This window comes from Xenopus laevis, chromosome 2L, assembly GCF_017654675.1.
Source record: "Xenopus laevis strain J_2021 chromosome 2L, Xenopus_laevis_v10.1, whole genome shotgun sequence".
Taxonomy (NCBI): Eukaryota; Metazoa; Chordata; class Amphibia; order Anura; family Pipidae; genus Xenopus; species Xenopus laevis.
The window spans coordinates 129,304,144-129,329,074 of record NC_054373.1 but is presented as its reverse complement, the minus strand read 5'-3'; positions in this window follow the sequence as shown (position 1 = coordinate 129,329,074).

Below are 24,931 nucleotides of genomic sequence, written 5' to 3'. Positions count from 1 at the left end.
TGATGTCACTTCTGCTACAAGTGACTTCATGCTGACCAGAGTTTGACAGCTGATCCCTTTGCACACCCACAACTCTGCCACTGTATTTATTCAGGTAATCTCTGGTGATTGGGGAGTTTTTTTATTCTTGGGAAATTTATTTTTTCGATTACATAGGCATGCAAGGGCATTCCCCTTAAAGCTGCAGATCTAAGCACAGGCCCTTGGGTGCCTTTATAAATACGGCCTTGGGCTTGTTTTATATGGGTATGTATACGTTAGATATATTTGATTTTCATAATTTATTGGGATTAAGTTTTGGTGAGGATTATTCTCCTTTCTTTCATGCGGCATAATTTACTGTTATAAGGAGTCACCCACCTGACCCTGATAATTAGGACTACTAAAGATAATGGATAGCACACCCGATTTGAAAAGCAAAATTAATTTATTACAAAAAGGAAGAAAAAAATGAGCAAAAATAATATACAAAACATAATTACATAATTAAAATAAAAAGTAAGCCCAACGCGTTTCGACCTTAAGAGTCTTCATCAGGGGCACAAAATAAACAAAAAATCAAAAAAGGCCGTATTGATTTTTTGTTTATTTTGTGCCCCTGATGAAGACCCTTAAGGTCGAAACGCGATGGGCTTACTTTTTTATTTTAATTATGTAATTATGTTTTGTATATTATTTTTGCTCATTTTTTTCTTCCTTTTTGTAATAAATTAATTTTGCTTTTCAAATCGGGTGTGCTATCCATTATCTTTAGTAGTTGTATTTCGTTATGGAGCCACTTATGGGGAGTCACCTATGGATTAGCACCCCATAGTTCGATTTAAAGGGTGTGCGCCTTCTCCTTTCACCCTGATAATTATGAATCACTTACCTGTGCTTCTTTTCAAAGGGTGTGTAGGATTTACTAGAGGTCAGCATTTCAAATTCAAACAAGGGGTTACTACACTTTAATCTTTAAAGAAATACATCTAGACAGTTAAGAAATATTCTACATTCAAATCTACATTAAAGTGGGGGGTGTCTCCTGGATCCGCTTATAGCTTAGAAGATCAAGCCCTTCCCTTCTTTTTAACAAGCCCATGTATGTGGGTTGTGGGAATAATGTTAATCATTTGTATTGCTGGTGTCTCTTTTTATGCAAGGGGTATCTTCAATTAACAAAATAGATAAGAGCTGTCACTATACATTTGATGACTTTTGTCTTTTAAGGTTGTGATTTATACCTCTATCTGGATGTCGGATACATCATTCCAGTTTAGTGCCCCACGTGGCCTTGTGTAGTTGCTTGGAATACTGCCAAAGGCTAGACATGTTGATCCTTTCATTTTTGCAGTTACCTGTAGCTAACATTAGTTTCCACCTCCCCCCCCCACCACCACCATTGTTCGCTGTTGGTTTCATTTCATTGTGTCTGCATTATCAGCTAGACACATTTTATAGTGTCACTAACTATCACGCCTTTCACTATCCTGGGGTGGAGATATGATTGTAAGCACTGCTAGTTCTTTCCTAAAATGTCTATGTTATGTGAAGACACCTGTCAACTGCCACGCCATATCAACTGTAAATTGTTGTAAACTACATTTTTCACATTGCTTTTATATTTTCATGCAATAAGCAATAGGGAAATCGACTATTCCAACTGTGCAAATTAGATTATTTTATTAGTATGCAAGTATTAAATCTGCATAGAAATATTCATACTGCAAGTGTCTGCTCCAGGCTGGAATGCTCAATGGTGTCATATAACTGTTAGAATCCAAGTTGTGTCTATGTGATGTAAATGAAATATGCTAATTTCATTCAACCATTTATTCCATTGTGGAATTTACAATCGTATTTTAATATAATCCTTTTAATGCAGATGCAGCTTCCTATAAAGGAGCCACTACACTGTATTACCAAAGTGGTATTAAACAACAAGAACATCAAACGTGTTGGTTAGCACAACAAGCACATTATGTTGGAGGCACATTATCAAGGGTAAAATTTCAAATTCATGTGGGTTTTTAAACACCAATATACTTGAAATTTGACTTGGGGGTTATTCATAAAAAAATTGAGTATCTAAAACTCTGATGAATTTTACTGACTCAAAAAACTAAAATCGAATTTGATCAAATACTAATCTGGGCCCCTTGAGGACTGGCAGTAAGTAAACACATAAGTAGGGGCCACCCCTGTACTCATGAATCTCCTGGGGGTAGGGTTGCCTCCCGGCTGGTATTTTACCGGCCTAGCCGGTAAAACACCTGCCAGGGCCGGGGCCGGTATTACAAATTTACCGGCAATGTAGCTGCCGGTAATTTGTAATACCCTTTACAAAAGCCCTTGCCCTCCAGTAAAAACTTTTTCCTTCGGCTTCTGCGATGTAGCCCGGCCCTTCGGTGGCGTTATCCTGTGGCTCCGCCCCTTTTTACAGTGCTGCCCATCAGCTCTGCCCCTTTTTGCATCACGCCCACCCCTTTATTATCCGCCCCCACCACTGGCTGGTATTTTTTTTTTTTAAAAGGTGGCAACCCTACCTGGGGGGATTGCTCAGCCACCTGGCTTTTCTCCAATGTCTTACAGACTCTCTGTCACTTGTCTCGGCTCTCTCCGCACCTTGCAGTGGCAGGTGGCACCCCCAGCCCCTCTGGTAGTTCCACACACATGCAGTATCCTTTCTGCTCTGTGTCCTGCTCTGAGACACTCCCAACAGTCTCACTAGAACTAAATACCTTCCCACAGGACAGCCTTCCTGTGGAAAGTTAGCGCCAATCTGTGAACTGGACTACTGGATTGGAGTACCTGGCTTGCCTGTTCTTTCCAGAATACTCCAGCTTCCAAAACCTTTAAACAGAGAACATATTCTCTGTCTATTAACATCCTTCCTGGTGCATACCTCTCCTACTATGGAGAACTTAAAGGAGTACAAAAGTCAAAATCTATGTAGTGTCCCTTATAGTAGTCCTCATAGAGCACTACCCAATCGCTAGGTTTTTTTTTAAGAAGTAACTTGTTTTACTAAAGATTTCCACTGGGTAAAGTCTCTGCCTTTTGATTGAAACACAGCTGCCATCTTAGAAAAGGACACACTGCTGCAATAAATAATCAATGCGCATGCACCAACATTCCTCTACATGACCCCTGACGTGTTTATCATTATACCCATGGTGGAAAGAAAATTAAGTGATATAAAAGGGTTAAACGTGCTCCTCACTCTGCTGGTGAAAGCTCAGAAAGAAAGGGATCGAGCGTTGTCAAGGAGACCAGCAGCATAGATTGGCTGGTGGGCGGGCAAATGAAGAGCATGCAAATTAATTTAGGAGGCCAGGACGGAGGGAAGGAGTGTTTTAATTAGATGCATGCGCAGATTGAAAGAAAATGAGTTTAGGAGTCTGTTCTGTGCCCGAGGCAGTGGGGTGGGAACATGAAGAGATTTTGCTGACGTCACCCAGCTCAGTGGTTTGGATTCTGCTGGCAGTTAATTTACATATGAATGAAAGCATGGACACAGAATTCACTGTGCACAGTAAGTGATAAGGGAGAATGCCTTTGCTTTCAGCCTGCATGTTGATTAACCTTTCGTTGTCCTTTAAAGGGAAAACACACCTTTTCCCACATTGTTTTGGTCACTCTACCACAGGCTACTTACATGTCCAAACTGGTCCCTGGACCTCTCCCATTGACTTATACATTAACAAGGTTTTAGGTGGTGAATAGTCAAATTTGAGTTCTTAAAGGGGCAGAGTATGATAAATCTTGAATTAAAACTCAAATCAAGTTTTGACCATAACGAAAAATTGAAAATTCAAATTCGAATTTTCAATTCGACCCTTAAATTCTGCCCTTTGTTCTGTATATAACATACTTTACATTTATTTGCATACTTGACCCAAACGTAAATTTATCTGATCATACTATAAGAATAAAGTTTGTTAGAGAACCGTTGAAAGCTTTGAATGCATGTATGCGTAGAGAAATTATAATAAAGCCACAAAAAGAAAGAATTCAACTGCGTGATCTCTCTATAAAAAAAGTGTTAACATGATCATGTATGTATGTATATATATATATATATATATATATATATATATATATATATATATATATATATATATATATATATATGGGTCCTGTGGGTATCAGCACTCGATACTTGTATGAGTTTGAGGTGCAGGATCAAATTAATGATACAGGTGATACAAGGATCAGCACACTCATTTGTAGAAAAGCAAAGTGTATTTTATTTCAACACAGCATTGTGTCCAACGTTTCGGTTCCTCCTGGGAACCTTTATCAAGGATAAAGGTTCCCAGGAGGAACCGAAACGTTGGACACAATGCTGTGTTGAAATAAAATACACTTTGCTTTTCTACAAATGAGTGTACTGATCCTTGTATCACCTATATATATATATATATATATATATATATATATATATATATATATATATATATATATATATATATATATATATATATATATATATATACAGTATATATACACATACATGCATGAGTTGTGGACATTTCTATATGTCTCTTTTAAGGTACACTGTTTGCTTTACACTCCAAAGAATCAGTCTTAAGCACAACCAAGGACCTCAGATAAGCTAGTAGGTCTCAGTATTTACTGATGGTAAATTTACAGACACACGTATGAAAAATAAATGACTTCCTGGTGCACATTGTAATCCATGGCAACCAGAGAGCACCACTCCCTCACCTGTGCTTGCCACAAGTTAGAATTATGGAGCATGGTAGGCACAAAGGCACGCTACAGATAAGGATGAGACAAGAATTGTCAAATCTAGGTCAAGGTAAAACTATAGAAGCAACCACAGAGCAGAAGGGAAAGCAGATATAAACCAGGAACAGGAATGAAGAATCAGGAGTCAAGAAGTCTTGATCAAGGTAACTGAGACCTTTTACAGTTAAGGGTAGCTTGTAGGACTTTTTTTAATGGAAATCTCAAACAACAGGCTGCACATGCTGGAAAATGCAGTGCATCTGTGTCTTCATGGTTTAAATCTTTTTTTTTTTTTTAATTCAAAGGTTTTTATTGTTTTAACATTTTCATAAACAACCTCACAGTAGACATCAGTCAAGCATTGGTATAAAAGAGGAAACAGTTATTAGGATTGACTCGTTACTGATCTAACGTCCAATCAGAGGCTGTTAAGATAGAAGAGCAAAGAGTAGAAGAAAGTCGAGAGAAGAAGAAGGGGAAAAAGAGAAGAGAAAAAACAAAAAACAAAGAGGAAGGTTGGGGAGGGAAAAGGGGGGGGGCAAATAGAGTCAGAATAGGCCATGCTACATATATGAGGTCAGTTGGTCATCCAATCTTCCTTCTGTCTTTTCAGGGTATAGGCCTATGTCCATCTATACATGATCTTGCTGGAAGTAATAGTCTCATGTCTGGTCTTGAAAGAAATATGCATCTTTCCACCTCTTCCACATTTGCATTGAGATTGAGCTAAGTTGTAATTGCCTGTTGGATCCGAGCGCCATTTGTTCATATGTAAGGTTTGAGTCTATTAGTATCATTAGTTCCCTTTTGCTTGGTACTTCTGTCGTTTTCCAGTATCTGGGTATCAAGAGTCTGGTCGCCGTCAATATGTGAAAGATCAGGTGCTGTATTTGTTTCGGAAACTCGTTGAGTTTATAATTTAGCAACGCAAGCGGTGGCGTTAGCTTCATTCTTAAGTGCATTGCCTGTTCCAGGATTCGTTCCGTGGATAGCCACAGATCTTTGATTTTTGGGCACTGCCACCATATATGTAGTAGGTTGCCATCTCTCTTGCAGTCTATCCAGCAAGCTTTAGGGACATTTGGATAGTATTCATTGAGAGTGGTTGGAGTTTTGTACCATCTGTAGAACAGTTTTCTCTAGTTTTCAATATGATTCGTGCATTTTGAGAGTTTGTACGCTGTGTTGAGCATTTTTATCCAGTGTGGTGTGGGTATTGTAATTTGGAGATCTTGTTCCCATTTCTCGAAATGCTTCGGTTTAACTTCCATATCGTCTTCTGTGAGCAGTTTGTAAATTCGTGCTATGCCCTTGGGGCTACGTGGGTTGCGAGTAAGTAATGGTTCAAATGGCATGTGTTTAGTGCTGCTTGGCGTTCTGGCGGTTCCCAATAGGTGCTTTATCTGGAGGTATTTGTAGAAATCGTGCGCTGGCAGGTTTATGTTTCTTATAGTTCTTTTAAAGTTATTTTTTTACACATCTCACTCTGGGAAAATGCAATTGTTTAGATTCCAATACCATCTTTATGATACTAAGAAGTACATAGAAAGATATAGAGTAGAACACCACTTCTGGTCCAAGATCTTACTGTTTACCCTCTCCTCCTTCTGTCTGCCTTTCTTATATCTCCCCTTGGATGACACAAAACTGCCTAATATTCAATCTCTCCAGAACTCATTTCACAGTATTTCCACCATCATTTTATTCAGTCCCCTCAGATTTTATTCATACAAGGTCACTGGCTAGAAGTAATTTTTTACTTTAATATTTTTCACAAAAAACCCTTGGCATATCCTGTCCTTTTCTTTTGCACAGCACTGCCTGAATTTGCTGTTACCATATCTTCTCTCTTTTTTAAAACCAGTGTTTTTTATTGGTAATTAGAATAGTTTGCTGTATCAATTTTGTGAACTAGTTAAACCTGACATGGGTTAAAGAGTTTGAAATAATTTATTTTCCATGCAATCTTAAATAAAATGAATAAAAAAAATACATCTCCATAAAAGCTTTTTTTTTTTTAAAGGCTTTTGCCCTTGTTTTACAATTGGACATTTTGCAAGGCTTATTAAATTACTATTTTGCAAATTACATGTATATTCATTTTCACTGGATTTTTGACACAATTTTTGAATAATATTTTTAAAAATACATTTGAATCTATGCATTGATTGCATGAATAGTTTAATCACTTATAAACCAAAGGCATAAGCAAAAATTAGGAACCTGTCAATAACCATATTTAAACTCTATAACTGATATAGATTGACTATTGTTATTCCTAAACATTGGCAAATAATTATAAGTTATTCTTTCACTACTTTTGACTATAGTATATTATATGGTCTGTGTATGCAATTAAAGTTGGTCTTGCTTTATTGCATTCATTTATTAATGAACTTGGTGAGTTCTGGGTAGGTTTTCTGGTTGGCAAACTTCTTTAAAATCAACATTTGATGAAATGTGCTTTAAAGAAAAACCAAACATATGTTAACCTTTGTATAAATGAAAACAACCAGTCAGATCTTACAGGCACAATGTAATGTTGCACTTCATTAACCTTCTGAAAGTCATCTACGAGTCATTAAGAAAAATGAATTGGGAGAGATTGAACATTGGAGGTAACTGACCTGGATTGGGCTAATTACTATATTCTCAATGACCCGTTCATGGTATCTGTTTTGTTTTGAAACTTTATTGTTTTAGTTCTGTAAATACAAACCCTTAATATGCAAAGTGTTTATTCAACAAGCCTATAATTTTAGTAAATTAAAGTTGATTTATTTTTTATATTAAGAAACTCTAATGAACAGGGCATTTGAAAGACAATTCAAATGCAGGTGGTCCCTGTATATTTCATCATTAGATGCTACTAAAAAAAAAATATTCTTAAACTGATGGGGCAAGATGTTTGCTAATGAACGAATTTGGTAACATTATATTGTCTTTTTCATTCATACAAATATTAATTTGTCATTATTATTTAAAATTCTATCAAATGTATTTATACTGCTTTGCCATGTCTTAACTTCTTAGAAAAATACAGGTCTACTTGTTTTTGATATTTCATGATTATTGTTTTGTTCACATGAAAATTTTTCTGCACTGTATTCATATGAATTTTTCTTTTACTTTGAAACATTATATGATTGTTCATATACTTAATTCAATGTATTTTAATGAAAATTTAATAAAAACTATTTTAAAAGAAAAGAAAGATAAAGCTGAAAGACAATTCACCAGCTAGTAAAGCAGACTCGCTCTCTTTCTTTTTAAAATAATTTAAGGAAAAAACACAATAAATAATAAGATTTAAGAAAAAAAAAAAAATAATAATTTAAGGACCACAGAAGATTTGCTGTATTCACACTCACTATCAAATACAGATTAATGCAAATAATCTTGTTTTGCACAGGAAAGAGCTAAAGGATCAAGCTTGTTTGTGGTCTGGGTACTAACAATATTATGGCAAGATACATAAGTCACACACAGCTTTCCACAACTTTCATTATCATTTATATTTTTCCCCACTTAAGCCAGCATTATCTAAATATACACATTCATTCAGCAATATATGCCCTTCAATGATGAGTTCCTTTTGTTGGTACGAGGTTTTGATGTCACTGCCCTTGCACCAAGACAATGACATTGATGCCCGTGTGCCAATAAATAAGAAGATATATCATCTATCAGGCAGAACAAACCAGCACTAGCATATTCCTCACACCACTGTGGTTGATCCTGGTAAAAAAAATATAGTGCCTCCTGCTTTATTTAATTTTTAGTAAATTAATGTATCACTCCACAAGGCTTGACATAAATCATGTACAGTACAATGTGACATCCATTGGCCACATCTAGGTTCTGCTGGGAGGTGTGATAATAATATTAATACAGCTGCATTTATATAGCACAAACATACTGTATTGTTCAGTGTTTTATAGAGATTATTTATCATTCCTATCAGGAGCTTACAATCCAAGGTCATTATAACATACAAACACACATACACAATATGGTCTATTTTATGAGGAGCCAGTTAAACTGCCTTGAAGATCTCTCTGGCTGATGTAGAGATTAGCACCCTAAACAAAAAAATATTTTATGAGAATGGATTTTAAGAGAACACGAGAATGTCACTTCTTCCATCCCCAACCCCAATAACCTTGTAGCACCTAGCATATGTTCATATGTTTCGAGGGTGTAGTGCCCCTTTAGGACATTATCAGCATCAAGCACCATTGTCACATCTCTTCAGTCATCAGACATGGTTTTCAGACTCAAACTTAATTTTTTGCCCTACAAAGGACAAATGTGTCCTGACACAAATATGCTGTAGATGTCAAATGTATTGTATTGCAATTGGCATATATACTGTACATGAAAGAAAGGGCTATAAGAGCAATACTTTTGCTTCTTCATTGGATATTAATGTACTATAGCATCTCAACTGGTATAATTTAACCCTTCATCATGTGTGTCTTTATGTGAATAATAATGGATGAGATGAGATGGTTAAATATGTATTTAACGTTTAATAATCCTGTTAAATCGGGACACATATTTAAAAATTCACACTGCAGAGCTGTACTATAATTTACAAAACTCTATGAAGTGTATTTTACAGTCCCCATAAATCAATTTGACATAGGATTAATTCACCATGTAGTGTTACACCGAAATCTATGTAGCATAGATACTATGAAAGATCTGACAGAACCTTAAAGGGCACCTATTGGGCAAAAATATTATCCCCAATCAAAAGTGCTGTCTAATAGGGCCCGCACTCCGGTTGTGGGTAATAGTAGTTTTTTTTTAAATCACCCGCCAGTGCTAGGCCACCCACACTGGGAAGGAGCTCCTTGTCAAGCAGCCATGTTGGCGCACATACATGCGCATAATAAGTGAATGCCGCAACCTGCTCATTGCACATGTGGGTAACATCAGAAGCACATTATGCGCATGCACTATGTACGACATGGCCGCTCGCACCAGGAGTTCATTCCTGGTGCAAGTGCTCTAGCGCTGCTTAGAAAAACAATTGTTAGTAGGGATGGGCGAATTTTTTCGCCTCATTTCGCCGAAAAAATGACACCCATAGACTTGTATAGGGGCATGCGTCAAAAAAAAGAACGACGCCCGTTAAAATTTTTTTATTTTTGACGCCCATAGACTTTAATGGGCGTCTGCGACAATTCACTGGCTGCAGATTTTTGGCAAAACGGGTCAAATTCACCCATCCCTAATTCTTAGGGGTAACTGGAGTTTCTTTAAATGAGAAGGATCTTGTTTTTTTTTGTAGATAACAAGTTGTCTAATTCTGGGCAGTGTCACTCTGTGGCTACTAAAGCAAATAAAGTTCTGTCTTGCATAAAAAGGGCATTAACTCAAGGGATGAAAACATAATTATGCCTCTTTATAGGTCCCTGGTGAGGCCTCATCTGGAGTATGCAGTGCAGTTTTGGACTCCAGTCCTTAAGAGGGATATAAATGAGCTGGAGAGAGTGCAGAGGCGTGCAACTAAACTGGTTAGAGGAATGGAAGACTTAAATTATGAGGGTAGACTTTCAAGGTTGGGGTTGTTTTCTCTGGTAAACAAGTCACTTGCGAGGGGACATGATTACACTTTACAAGTACATTAGAGGACATTATAGACAAATAGCAGGGGACCTTTTTACCCATAAAGTGGATCACCGTACCAGAGGCCAGCTCTTTAGACTAGAAGAAAAGAACTTTCATTTGAAGCAATGTAGGTGGTTCTGCACAGTGAGGAAAGTGAGGTTGCTATGGCTGATTCAGTTAATGCCTTAATTCATGTGCAGATTTATTGAGTGCACACTCAATAAATCTGCACATGAATTAAGGCATTGCCTGGACATTTTTGGTGTGCTCCTTCCCACTTCACATATCTGTATAATATTTGGCTTGGAGGCTGCCAGGGATACGGATGCACCCAGCAAGCAAGTAAGTGGTGTGCGGCTAAACACTATTGTTGATTCAGTTAATGCCTTTAAGAGTGGCATGGATGATGTCTTAACAGACAAAATAAAGGCATGTGTGGTACTAAACTCTATAGTTAGTATAGATATGGGTACATATCATTTATGTGAAGTTAGGGAGGGGTGTGTATGGATGCTGGGTTTTCATTTGGAGGGGTTGAATTTGATGAAATTTGTATTTTTTCAACTCAATTTAACTATGTAACTATGTACTATGTAACTATATAGTAGTGCAAAGAGTGCCTTTGGATGCTAGTACCTTTAAATAAAGGGAACATTTTGCACAGTGACTGTTGCACAACCACAGCTGCAGCTTTCTCACAGTAGTACTCCCAGTTTTTAGCCTTTTTCCTAAGTGGAACTCTAAAGGGCACCACTCCAGACCCTGTTCTTACACTTAGTCTCTACTCAATAAGTACCTGGAATCCTAGTCCCACACAACACTCCTCGGTGAAACCTTAGTTAAATAGTCCTAACTATCTATCACTCCTAGAGTGAGCTATTAAAGCCTATCACTCACCAGACCTTACCTGTCTAGGTTCCAATTGCAAACCCTTCCTGCCTGCTTAGGTTATGGAACTGGAACACTAAACCCTGAACTAGTGCACTCAGCTTATTTATTATAACACAGTGCCATTGAATGGCTAAATCTGGGATATTTAGGGTTCATGCTTTGACCCAGGAAATGGAGCCTAGCTCCTGTATAAACCGCAAGGCCCTTCGATGTCCAAACTTTAGGGGAATACAATATAAATGGAGAACACATTTAATCAGTTCAGTCCCCTACAATATTATATTAAAATGATATATGTTTTGACATCATAGTATCCATAAGCTTTAATACTGCGAGTTCCACAAGAGGAAAGCTTATTTTCCCCTAAATATTTTCATATTATTTTAAATGTTAAATTTGGAACATATTCACAGTAGCCAATGTATTAAGAAATGTGTCTAAAATTTTAAAAGGATGCTGGATAGTGCTGCATCAAGCTCCAGTATTATTATAAATTTAAACAAAATGTAATTCTTTTTTCTATTTCACCAGATCACCCTGAAATTGAACATAAATATTGTCCCTATAGTCCTTCTTTAAACTGAAATCAATTCTTTCTCAACACCACCATGGTTCGATGGCCTTTATTCATGCCTGAATTCCCCTGTAGGAATAAGATTGCAAATTCTAGCACAATTGATTCCCTGTCTATTTAGGAAGCCTATTTGCAGGGTTTGGCATACTGCATTGCTCTCTTGTGGTGTTTCTGAGAAATTTTATCTCTATAATAATTTGAATTTAACTAGTTGGAACTTTAAAGACTGTATATAAATAATACAATATACAATTTAAAATAGACTGTTGTGTTGTTCCCCTAAAGAATTCCTGTAAAGTGTTTTTACATCTTTAGCATTCTTAGCTGCCAAATGAGAACAGGTGGATGGTCCCTTCCCATATTTTTAATCTGAAATGTTATTTTCCCCTTGGATCTATTAAAATTAACACAGTGAGCATACTGCTGAGCTCTGTATTATTTAGATTTTGGTTAATTTCCCTTAACCACAAGTGGATGTACAAATTATATAAAGATATGACAAATCATTAGACAAGCATTAGGATATTGCAAAATAGTATTCTAATTTATGATTGCTTTGGAATCCAAAGTAAATACTTGGATTATCAAATGCAAGGCACAACTGTCAGGGGCCTATCAGCTCGTAGCAGAGAAGCCCAGACCAAGCAGGAGGCTTAGGGGTTAAAGTCCAAGTTTGCGGTATCCAAAGGGGTCAGACATAAGCGTAGTCAAGTTCAGGCAAGAGTTCAGTAAGGCAGGCAGCAAGAATCAGAATCAGGGTCAGGGTCTAGCAGAGAATCTAGGAATCAGCAAATTTAGGAATTTAGGAAACCCAGAAACATAATTCAGCAATTCCTATAATCGGGCATTGAACTCGTGACCTGGGAGTACTTTTATTGTCAATTTTCACTCTGAATGTGTGACGTCATTGCGGTGGCATCGGCCCGCATGGTTCATGAGCACCGCCATCTTGGATTGGATGCCACCAGAGACGGGAGCACCATCAGGCGCTCTTGACAAGAACGTCCTTGATTGCAATAAACATGCTCCTTGAATGACAATAGGTCCATCTCACATTGGCATAAATTCTATTAGGGCAAGAAGCAGAATGCTAAAAAACATGGTGCTTTTGACCCAGTACACTTTTCTCCCTAGATTATAAGAAGGTTATGCAATATAATGTGCTACAGTTTTAATCTTCTACCAAACCCAATCTGCAGGTAGAATTTACAAGTCACCTATTTAAAAGCAAGCAACTTTTTGATTGCTATGGGTTACTACAACTGGGAAAAGTTTCTGCTTTTTTAACATATGGGGTACAGAAGTGTCTTTCATACAGATCAAACTGAAAATAATGCCACATCCAAAAAATTTTTTAGAAAGAATATGTGGATTGTGGGAATCGGAAATAAAAAACAAATAAAATAAGAAAAATATGTATGTATTTTCAAACAAAATCATCCCCAAAACGTCATCTTACATTTGAGGAACTTGTATCATAATAACTATGAATTTTGAGTGCTTTTTAGAATATCAATCCCAAAATAAGAATCATCTGAAAGGAAAATATCAGAAAAAAGGGAAAAAAAAGCTATTTTTTTTAGAAAACAAAATATTCCAAATGCACAAACCATCATTAAAATAAGAAAAAATCTTATCTCACCCAGCAAAATTGGAAAAATGAACAAAGGCTCATCACTATGTCTATAGGATTAAGTCAAAAAGTTGAAAATTTGCATGAATTTTGATCCTGTAAAAATTACCGAAAATCACAAAAACGAAAATGTACAGTAATATGTTTCATCACACTGAAATAAGAAGTTTTCTGAATATAATCAATTAAAAATTCTGAACCATTTCTGAAATATTCAAGTTATTCTTCTATAACCCTCTCTCAGCATTTGTCTCTCTTCATTCTCTCTTCCTAAAGGAGTTGGGTGTCTGATTTCAAATAATAATTGTTAAATATATCTTTTAGGGAGCTCCTTTTGCCTAGAAGATGTATTAGAGCTCACTCTATTAAAATTAGCAGAAATTCTGTCGCGCTACATGCAGAATTTGTGCCAGAGGCAGTATTTTTGTTATAGTCAAAAGGAGTAGGTGCGCTAAACAGCAGTGTTACGATCTCAGAATCTAAAAAAGAAAAAGCAATCCCAATAGTGCAGTAAGCCTATAACAAGGACGCAATGTTTTAATATGCAGAACTACTCACAAGCACCTTGTAGTTAACGTGCCTGTGTGTGTTTATAACCTTATCCGGACTTGCGTCTTGAGTGGTTGTGCCTAAAGAGAAAAAGCTACAATAGTGCAGTATAGTTGATCTAATGTATAGACGGTAGATTACCGTCCTTGCTTACCCCTCTTCTAGTGTATAATTAATGGCTTTATTTAAGACGAATTTAATTCATCTTAATTCGTCCACCACATTAAATAAAGCCATTCATTATACACTAGAATATTGTCACAGTGTATACTTCCCTACATCGTTAAAAGAAAATCAGTGCAAGTTCTATTTGTAAATTATCAGCATTTCCACACGAGGAAATCACCTCTCCAGCTGGAAGCGCTTTCCGACACTCACCGTCTCTAACCAAAAGAGCCGATTCGAAGCCCACCGTATTTTAACAAACACAACGCTGAGGAGAATTGAGGATTGGACCGGACGATATCTACAGATGCATCCACCACATTACCAAGGGCATTCCACTCGAGGAAATCGCCTCTCCAGATGTAAGCGCTTCTCCAACTAAGACGCTACTGACATTCACCGTCTCCAACCAAAAGAGCCACTTCGAAGTCCAGCGTATTCGAACAGACACAACGCTGAGGAGAATGTCATCTTCAGGTATCGGACCGACGACTTTTACAGGCGCATCCACCACACTACAGAGGGGTAAGCGTGGACGGTAATCTACCGTCTATACATTAGATCAACTCTACTGCTGTAATAAATAAAACTCACCCTGGTGGTCCAGTGGTGTGGCGGGGACGCCTGCTGCGCCGCTCCGTGTCCGCCTCCATGTCCTTTAAAGACGCAGGTGCGCTGGCGTGATTACGCCATCGCGCAATGGCGCCAAATTTGAAACTATAAATGCTCAGTTAAAGCCACAGGACCTTGCCCGTGATAGGATTGATATCCTGGTGCTTCTTGAGCTTTGTCATTTTTTTACTTTACACATGGACCAGTGGACCCACATACCATAGGTGCTGCTTGAATACTATTTGGAAATAAAGCGTGGTTTCTTCAACCTTTTCATATAGAGTTATTTTGTCATATTTTGTTTGTACTGGAATCAGAAACAGATGCTGAGAGAGGGATAGTAAAGATAAACTTGATTACTTTCAGAAATGATATAGAATTTTTAAGTAATTGTATTTAGAAAGTTTCTTATTTCAGTATGATGAAGATTATATTAAATTTTTAATTTCGCAATAGATCCCAGGTATAACAGGGTGCCCTGCCTCTATTGAATTATGAAGTATAAAGCCCCAATTAGTAGAGATGTCGCGAACTGTTCGCCGGCGAACTTGTTCGCGCGAACATCGGGTGTTCGCGCTCGCCGGAAGTTCGCGAACGTCGCGCGACGTTCGCCATTTTGGGTTCGCCATTGTTGGCGCTTTTTTTTGCCCTCTCACCCCAGACCAGCAGGTACATGGCAGCCAATCAGGAAGCTCTCCCCTGGACCACTCCCCTTCCCTATAAAAACCGAAGCCCTGCAGCGTTTTTTCACTCTGCCTGTGTGTGCTGAAGAGATAGTGTAGGGAGAGAGCTGCTGCCTGTTAGTGATTTCAGGGACAGTTGAAAGTTTGCTGGCTAGTAATCGTTTTGATACTGCTCTGTTATTGGAGGGACAGAAGTCTGCAGGGGTTTGAGGGACATTTAAGCTTAGGTAGCTTTGCTGGCTAGTAATCTACCTTCTACTGCAGTGCTCTGTATGTAGCTGCAGTGGGCAGCTGTCCTGCTTCTGATCTCATCTGCTGACTGCTGCAATAACAGTAGTCCTTGTAAGGACTGCTTTTATTTATTTTTTTGTTGTTTTACTACTACTACTACTACTACTACTATAAGAGCCCAGTGCTATTAGTCTAGCAGTGTTGGGGAGTGGGACTGGTGTGCTAATCTGCTGCTCCTAGTAGTTCAGCAGCACCAACTTTAATTTTTTTTTTTAATATTCATTTTTTTTTATTTTACTTTTTTTATTTTACTACCGCTGTAGTAGTGTATAAGTTGACCTTTTAGGCATTATTTGCCCTGTAGGCATTATTTGCACACTGTTTTCTTCAACCCGCCATCGAGCTGTGTGACCTTGTTCCCATTCTGTCTAAATATCCATAATATTACCGTCTCCAGAAAAAACACCGGAGTCACTTTTTTCAAGCAGCCATAATATATTTTACGTAATCCGTATCCACCGCTGTAGTAGTGTATACGTTGGCCTTGTAGGCATTATTTGCACACTGTTTTCTTCAACCCGCCATCGAGCTGTGTGACCTTGTTCCCATTCTGTCTAAATATCCATAATATTACCGTCTCCAGAAAAAACACCGGAGTCACTTTTTTCAAGCAGCATTCATATATTTTACGTAATCCGTATCCACCGCTGTAGTAGTGTATACGTTGACCTTGTAGGCATTATTTGCACACTGTTTTCTTCAACCCGCCATCGAGCTGTGTGACCTTGTTCCCATTCTGTCTAAATATCCATAATATTACCGTCTCCAGAAAAAACACCGGAGTCACTTTTTTCAAGCAGCATTCATATATTTTACGTAATCCGTATCCACCGCTGTAGTAGTGTATACGTTGGCCTTGTAGGCATTATTTGCACACTGTTTTCTTCAACCCGCCATCGAGCTGTGTGACCTTGTTCCCATTCTGTCTAAATATCCATAATATTACCGTCTCCAGAAAAAACACCGGAGTCACTTTTTTCAAGCAGCATTCATATATTTTACGTAATCCGTATCCACCGCTGTAGTAGTGTATACGTTGGCCTTGTAGGCATTATTTGCACACTGTTTTCTTCAACCCGCCATCGAGCTGTGTGAGCTTGTTCACATTTTGTCTAAATATTGATAATATTATCGTCTCTAGAAAAACCACTTGAGTTACTTTTTTTCAAGCAGCATTCATATATTTTACGTAATCCGTATCCACCGCTGTAGTAGTGTATACGTTGACCTTGTAGGCATTATTTGCACACTGTTTTCTTCAACCCGCCATCGAGCTGTGTGACCTTGTTCCCATTCTGTCTAAATATCCATAATATTACCGTCTCCAGAAAAAACACCGGAGTCACTTTTTTCAAGCAGCATTCATATATTTTACGTAATCCGTATCCACCGCTGTAGTAGTGTATACGTTGGCCTTGTAGGCATTATTTGCACAGTGTTTTCTTCAACCCGCCATCGAGCTGTGTGACCTTGTTCCCATTCTGTCTAAATATCCATAATATTACCGTCTCCAGAAAAAACACCGGAGTCACTTTTTTCAAGCAGCATTCATATATTTTACGTAATCCGTATCCACCGCTGTAGTAGTGTATACGTTGGCCTTGTAGGCATTATTTGCACAGTGTTTTCTTCAACCCGCCATCGAGCTGTGTGAGCTTGTTCACATTTTGTCTAAATATTGATAATATTATCGTCTCTAGAAAAACCACTTGAGTTACTTTTTTTCAAGCAGCATTCATATATTTTACGTAATCCGTATCCACCGCTGTAGTAGTGTATACGTTGACCTTGTAGGCATTATTTGCACACTGTTTTCTTCAACCCGCCATCGAGCTGTGTGACCTTGTTCCCATTCTGTCTAAATATCCATAATATTACCGTCTCCAGAAAAAACACCGGAGTCACTTTTTTCAAGCAGCATTCATATATTTTACGTAATCCGTATCCACCGCTGTAGTAGTGTATACGTTGGCCTTGTAGGCATTATTTGCACACTGTTTTCTTCAACCCGCCATCGAGCTGTGTGACCTTGTTCACATTTTGTCTAAATATTGATAATATTATCGTCTCTAGAAAAACCACTTGAGTTACTTTTTTTCAAGCAGCATTCATATATTTTACGTAATCCGTATCCACCGCTGTAGTAGTGTATACGTTGACTTTGTAGGCATTATTTGCACAGTGTTTTCTTCAACCCGCCATCTAGCTGTGTGTATTATCGTTTCCAGAAAAACCAACTGAGTTTTTGTTGTTGTTGTTGTTTTTTTAAAAATAATGCCAGGCAAAGGCAGGCCGCCACGCAGAGGCCGTGCTAGGGGCCGTGCTGCTATGCAATCCTGTGGCCCTAGCAAATTGCCCAGTTTTAAAAAGCCAATGACCCTGAACTCCCAAAATGCTGAAGAGGTAGTTGACTGGCTTACACAGCACACCCCATCCTCTACCGTTTCTAACTTTACCACAACATCCTCCTCATCCTCCACTGCTATGGCCACCCCACGTAACACTTCCTCCACCACCGGTGCCCCTTCTTCACTGGGGTCAGAGGAGTTATTTTCCAATGAGTTTCTTGAACTGAGTAATGCGCAACCATTATTGCCAGAAGAAGATGAAGGAGATGAGGACCTTACACCAGATTTAATTCTGGCAGAGAACACGATAGAGATGGACATAATGAGTGATGAGGAGGAGGTCCCCGCTGCTGCTTCCTTCTGTGATGTGTCAGAAGAAATTGATGCATCTGAGGAGAATGATGATGAGGAGATTGATGTTTTGTGGGTGCCTAGTAGAAGAGAGCAAGAGGAGGGTAGTTCAGATGGAGAGACGGAGAGTCAGAGAGGCAGTAGGAGAATAAGACTTAGAAGAAGCAGGGAGGACAGCCCGCAGGGATCAGCAGGGCAACAACATGTATCGGCACCTGTGTTCAGCCGGCCAACGCACCCGCCATTGCCGCCAATACCGCCAACTCCGCCAACTTCTACTGTTACCGCCAGATCGCACACTTCCAAAAAGTCAGCAGTGTGGGATTTTTTTAATGTGTGTGCCTCTGACAAAAGCATTGTAATTTGCAATGAGTGCAGTCAGAAACTGAGCCTTGGTAAGCCCAACAGCCACATAGGTACAACTTCTATGCGAAGGCACATGAGCGGCAAGCACAAAGCACTTTGGGAGCAACACCTCAAAGGCAACAGGCAAACTAAAAGCCACACTCCTTCTGGTCCAGCATCTTACTGCTCTACCCCTGCTCTCCTTGACCCGTCTGAACCACCCTCCACTCCGCCTTCCACCTTGACCACCTGTTCCCATTCACAGTCATCTGCCACCAGCCAAGTTTCTGTGAAGGCCATGTTTGAGCGTAAGAAGCCAATGTCTGACTGTCACCCCCTTGCCCGGCGTCTGACAGCTGGCTTGTCTGCACTCTTAGCCCGCCAGCTTTTACCATACCAGCTGGTGGACTCTGAGGCCTTCCGCAAATTTGTAGCAATTGGGACACCGCAGTGGAAGGTACCCAGCCGCAATTTTTTTTCTAAAAAGGGAATACCACACCTGTACCAACATGTGCAGAGCCAAGTTACCGCATCTCTGTCACTTAGTGTTGGGCCAAAGGTCCATATGACTACTGACGCATGGTCCTCCAAGCATGGTCAGGGCAGGTATGTCACCTACACTGCCCACTGGGTGAACTTGGTAATGGCTGGGAAGCAGGGAATGGGTAGCTCAACAACAACAGTGGAGTTGGTGTCACCGCCACGGATTGCACGCGGTTCTGCCACCACCTCTACTCCTCCATCGCTCTCTACCTCGTCTTCTTCTTCTTCTTACTCTGCTGCTGGGTCCTCCTTCTCCTCCTCCACACCTGTGCACCCCCAGCTCCCCCTAGGCTATTCGACGTGCCAGGTACGCCGTTGTCACGCTGTCTTGGGGATGACGTGCCTGGAAAGCAAAAACCATACCGGATCTGTACTCCTGTCATCTCTGCAGTCACAGGCCGATCGGTGGCTGACCCCACACCAACTGCAGATCGGAAAAGTGGTGTGTGACAATGGAAGCAATCTGTTGGCAGCGTTGAGACTAGGCAATTTAACACATGTGCCCTGCATGGCACATGTGTTAAATTTAATAGTCCAACGTTTTGTCTCCAAGTACCCAGGATTCCAGGACGTTCTCACCCAGTCCAGAAAGGTGTCGGCCCATTTCAGACGTTCCTACACAGCCATGGCACGCCTTGCTGACATTCAGCAGCGCTACAACATGCCAGTCAGGCGTTTGATTTCTGACAGCCAGACTCGCTGGAATTCAACGCTCCTTATGTTGGAACGTCTGCTGCAACAACAAAGGGCCGTCAACGAGTACCTTTTTGAACTGGGTGGTAGGACTGGATCTGCACAGCTGGGGATTTTTTTCCCCCGTTACTGGGTGCTTATGCGCGATGCCTGCAGGCTCATGCGACCTTTTGAAGAGGTGACAAATATGGTCAGTCGCACCGAAGGCACCATCAGCGACCTAATACCCTTCGCTTTCTTCCTGGAGCGTGCCGTGCGACGAGTGACAGATGAGGCTGTAGACCAGCGTGACGAGGAGCTGGAAGCGCACGATTTCTGGTCGGAATCACCAGAACGAACCCAGGCACCTGCTGCAACGCAGGGAGAGGTGCCAGAAGTGGAGTCAGAGGAGGAAGGTGGCTTTGTGGAGGAGGAGGAGGAGGACCAACAGGAGCAGGCTTCCCAGGGGGCTAGTGGTGACCTTTTGGGGACCCCTGGTCTTGTACGTGGCTGGGGGGAGGAGACCGTGGATGATGCAGTCCTTGATAATGAGGAAGCGGAGATGGATAGCTCTGCATCCAACCTTGTGAGAATGGGGTCTTTCATGCTGTCATGCCTGTTGAAGGACCCCCGTATCAAGAGGCTTAAGGAGAAGGACCTGTACTGGGTCGCAACGCTACTAGACCCTCGGTACAAGCATAAAGTGTCAGAAATGTTACCAACATACCACAAGTCCGAAAAGATGCGGCATTTACAAACCAGCCTGCAAAACATGTTGTACAATGCTTTTAAGGGTGATGTCACTTCAGGAACTCATCAACATTCCAGGGGCAGAGGTGCCAGTAATCCTGCCACGAGCACACCTGCAAGGACAAAGCCCTTTGGCCAGTCTGTAACGTCAGACATGCAAATGTTTTTCTGTCCAAGGCAGCGCCACAACCCTTCTGGATCCACCCTCAAAGAACGCCTCGACCGGCAGGTAGCGGACTACCTGGCATTAACTGCAGATATCGACACTCTGAGGAGCGATGAACCCCTGGACTACTGGGTGCGCAGGCTTGATCTGTGGCCAGAGCTGTCACAATTTGCCATGAACCTCTTGTCTTGCCCAGCCTCAAGTGTGCTCTCAGAAAGGACCTTCAGTGCAGCAGGAGGGATTGTAACTGAGAAGAGAACTCGCCTAGGTCACAAAAGTGTCGATTACCTGACCTTTATTAAAATGAATGAGGGGTGGATCTCGGAGGGTTACTGCACGCCGGAAGACTTGTTCTGACTTCTATGCAGCTGTCCTTCTCTTCAAGCCTCATGACTCCACACACAGCTGTCCTTTAGCGTCCTCCTCCTCCCTCCGCCACCGTTACAAACTAGGGTGCAAACCCTACTGGTTTAATTTTTTCTGGCCTCTGTGCTTCAGTGGCTGCAACCAAAAAAACTGGGCAAACAATGTCTACAAGGTCAACGTATGGCAAAAAATGACTATTTTCAGCATTTATATGGCATATTTTTTCTGGCAACTGTGCTTCAGTGGCTGCATCCAAAAAAATGCATATTTTCTGCATTTATATGGCATAATTTTTCTGGCCTCTGTGCTTCAGTGGCTGCAACCAAAAAAATGCATATTTTCTGCATTTATATGGCATAATTTTTCTGGCCTCTGTGCTTCAGTGGCTGCAACCAAAAAAATTTATGTTTTCAGCATTTATATGGCATAATTTTTCTGGCAACTGTGCTTCAGTGGCTGCGACCAAAAAAATGACTATTTTCAGCATTTATATGGCATATTTTTTCTGGCCTCTGTGCTTCAGTGGCTGCGGCCAAAAAAACTGGGCAAACAATGCCTACAAGGTCAACGACGTTGACCTTGTAGGCATTGTTTGCCCAGTTTTTTTGGCCGCAGCCACTGAAGCACAGAGGCCAGAAAAAATATGCCATATAAATGCTGAAAATAGTCATTTTTTGCCATACGTTGACTCAACGTATATGGCAAAAAATGACTATTTTCAGCATTTATATGGCATATTTTTTCTGGCAACTGTGCTTCAGTGGCTGCGACCAAAAAAATGCATATTTTCTGCATTTATATGGCATAATTTTTCTGGCCTCTGTGCTTCAGTGGCTGCAACCAAAAAAATTTATATTTTCAGCATTTATATGGCATAATTTTTCTGTCAACTGTGCTTCAGTGGCTGCGACCAAAAAAATGCATGTTTTCTGCATTTATATGGCATAATTTTTCTGGCCTCTGTGCTTCAGTGGCTGCAACCAAAAAAGTTTATATTTTCAGCATTTATATGGCATAATTTTTCTGTCAACTGTGCTTCAGTGGCTGCGACCAAAAAAATGCATATTTTCTGCATTTATATGGCATAATTTTTCTGGCCTCTGTGCTTCAGTGGCTGCAACCAAAAAAATTTATATTTTCAGCATTTATATGGCATAATTTTTCTGGCAACTGTGCTTCAGTGGCTGCGTCCAAAAAAACTGGGCAAACAATGTCTACAAGGTCAACGTATGGCGAAAAATGACTATTTTCAGCATTTATATGGCATATTTTTTCTGGCAACTGTGCTTCAGTGGCTGCGTCCAAAAAAACTGGGCAAACAATGCCTACAAGGTCAACGTATGGCAGTTGTTTAAAGAGAACAGTAGATTACTAGCCAGCAAAGCTACCTAAGCTAAAATGTCCCTCAAATCCCTGCAGACTTCTGTCCCTCCAATACAGAGCAGTATCAAGCAGATTACTAGCCAGCAAACTTACTATCATCTGTCCCTGAAATCACTAACAGCTCTCCCCCTACACTATCTCTTCCAAGCACACACAGGCAGATTTTTCAGATACATTTTTGCCCTTGATCCCCCTCTGGCATGCCACTGTCCAGGTCGTTGCACCCTTTAAACAACTTTAAAATCATTTTTCTGGCCAGAAATGTCTTTTCTAGATGTTAAAGTTCGCCTTCCCATTGAAGTCTATGGGGTTCGCGAACCGTTCGCGAACCGCTCGCGTTTTTGCGCAAGTTCGCGAATATGTTCGCGAACTTTTTTTCCGACGTTCGCTACATCCCTACCAATTAGATGGTATAGCTGTGTTTTACTGTAAAACCAGTTAATGTAAGCTGAATAGTGTATTAATAACACTCTGCTAACACATAACACAATGTGTCTTTCTTGGCTTTTAACTATATAAGAAAAAAACAGATTAATAGTTTTAATAGTTGTATACTATTGTTTACTTTAGCTTTTTTCTTGCAGTATCATGCAGCAAACGCCATCATATTAAAGCACGTGGACAGAAGAACATAATTTACAGTGGACAGTTACTATACCCTGGGGAAAAAGTGGTAGGACACTTAGGGGCCCATTTATTTTTCCGTGGAAAAAAATAAACATTTTTAGAGATTTATGACACGAAAGCTGCTAAAAATCTGAATCCAAAAATACTCCATCTCAAACCTGTTGAGGTCATGTAGAAGTCAATGACAGATGTCCCTAAAGTTATGTCTTGACATGATAATCTGCACCGGATAATCCAATAAAATCAGGCTTTTCAGTTTTGGGAGCATCAATTGTAGTATATGAATCGATGCATGATTTTGTTGCGAAGTTTTGTTGCGACGTTTTTTTTAAAGAAAAATTATTACTAAATGAGTTCAATTCATGGAAGGGAGTTTGTTCAACTTATTTTCATAAAAAATAGAGATGAATTCGCATTTTAGTAAATAACAAACTAAGACCAGGGAGAGCTGGTTTATGAGCCTCCCCCATTCATACTCAAGGGGCATGCTACAGGTCTCTGTTCTTCAAAAAATCAGTGCAGAATCCTGCAGCCATTCCTCAAATGTAGTGTGTGGCACAACCATCAAGGGTTTTTAGTTGCAAAGTTATGATCATAAAATTTGTAAGCCACCATACCATGTCAAGGTAAACCCCATACGGTGGTCCCTAACAATTTACCTCTGGTCATAGTGTAAAAGTAGTAATCCTTTGGAACAATGTCTCCTGACTTTGCACTACACTCCCTGGCAGACATGGGGGTGAGTAGGCCGTGGACAATACAGTGTCAATGGTAGAGAAGGGGTCAGTCTTTTGCTTGATGTGCTGAGAGGTTGTCCTTTTTGCAATTCGAAGGGAGGCGTGGCCAGTGGCACTGACAGTCTCGGTTGTGGTATGACAGGGATCTTCCGGCACACACTGATGGTACGGGTCCTGTAAGAAAGGCAACAAAGGGAGAGATTATGGTTCCAGCCGTTATGAGAACTCCACGAGGGTGAGGCGTTTCACTTGTGTACTGGATGAGATGCTCATCATCTTTTTGTTTTTAAAACATTTTTATACAGTCACAAGTGACAGATCACAGATATTGCATAACTAGTATGAGACGTTTGTATTACATAGATGCTTACCTGCAAAAATTCGCCAGCGATGGCTTCGCGCACATCGCAACACTTCGCCAGGTGTAAATTTGCTGGACAATGCTAATTCAAAAAGATCGAAGTTGTGCACTGGGTACCGAATGCTTGTGAAGTTGCAGTAGCAAAAATACGATCCGCAGTTCAAAGTTACGCTGGCATTGTCTAATTTGCATACGGCGAGCAGTTAAAGTACAATGGACGTATATATGCTGCAGGGATTACACTACACAAGGCCAGGGAACCTTAATAAAATTATGTAGAGTTGTTATAGTGCCCTACACATGTGCCCACAGTATAGTTTAGGTGCCATATGTTATCAAATGTAGGGGGGAAGGAGGATACCCCCAAAAAAAGTTCTCTCTTTTTCAGCCTATCACCCTGTAAAAAGGAAAAGACTACAGCATTTTTTGGGACAAAATTTCAAGTAAGTCCTACTCCTACTCCATTGCACTTTGCCTGGTAAAATCAAAAACTTAGTGAATTTGTGTAGTAGCGCACTTTCGCCAGACATA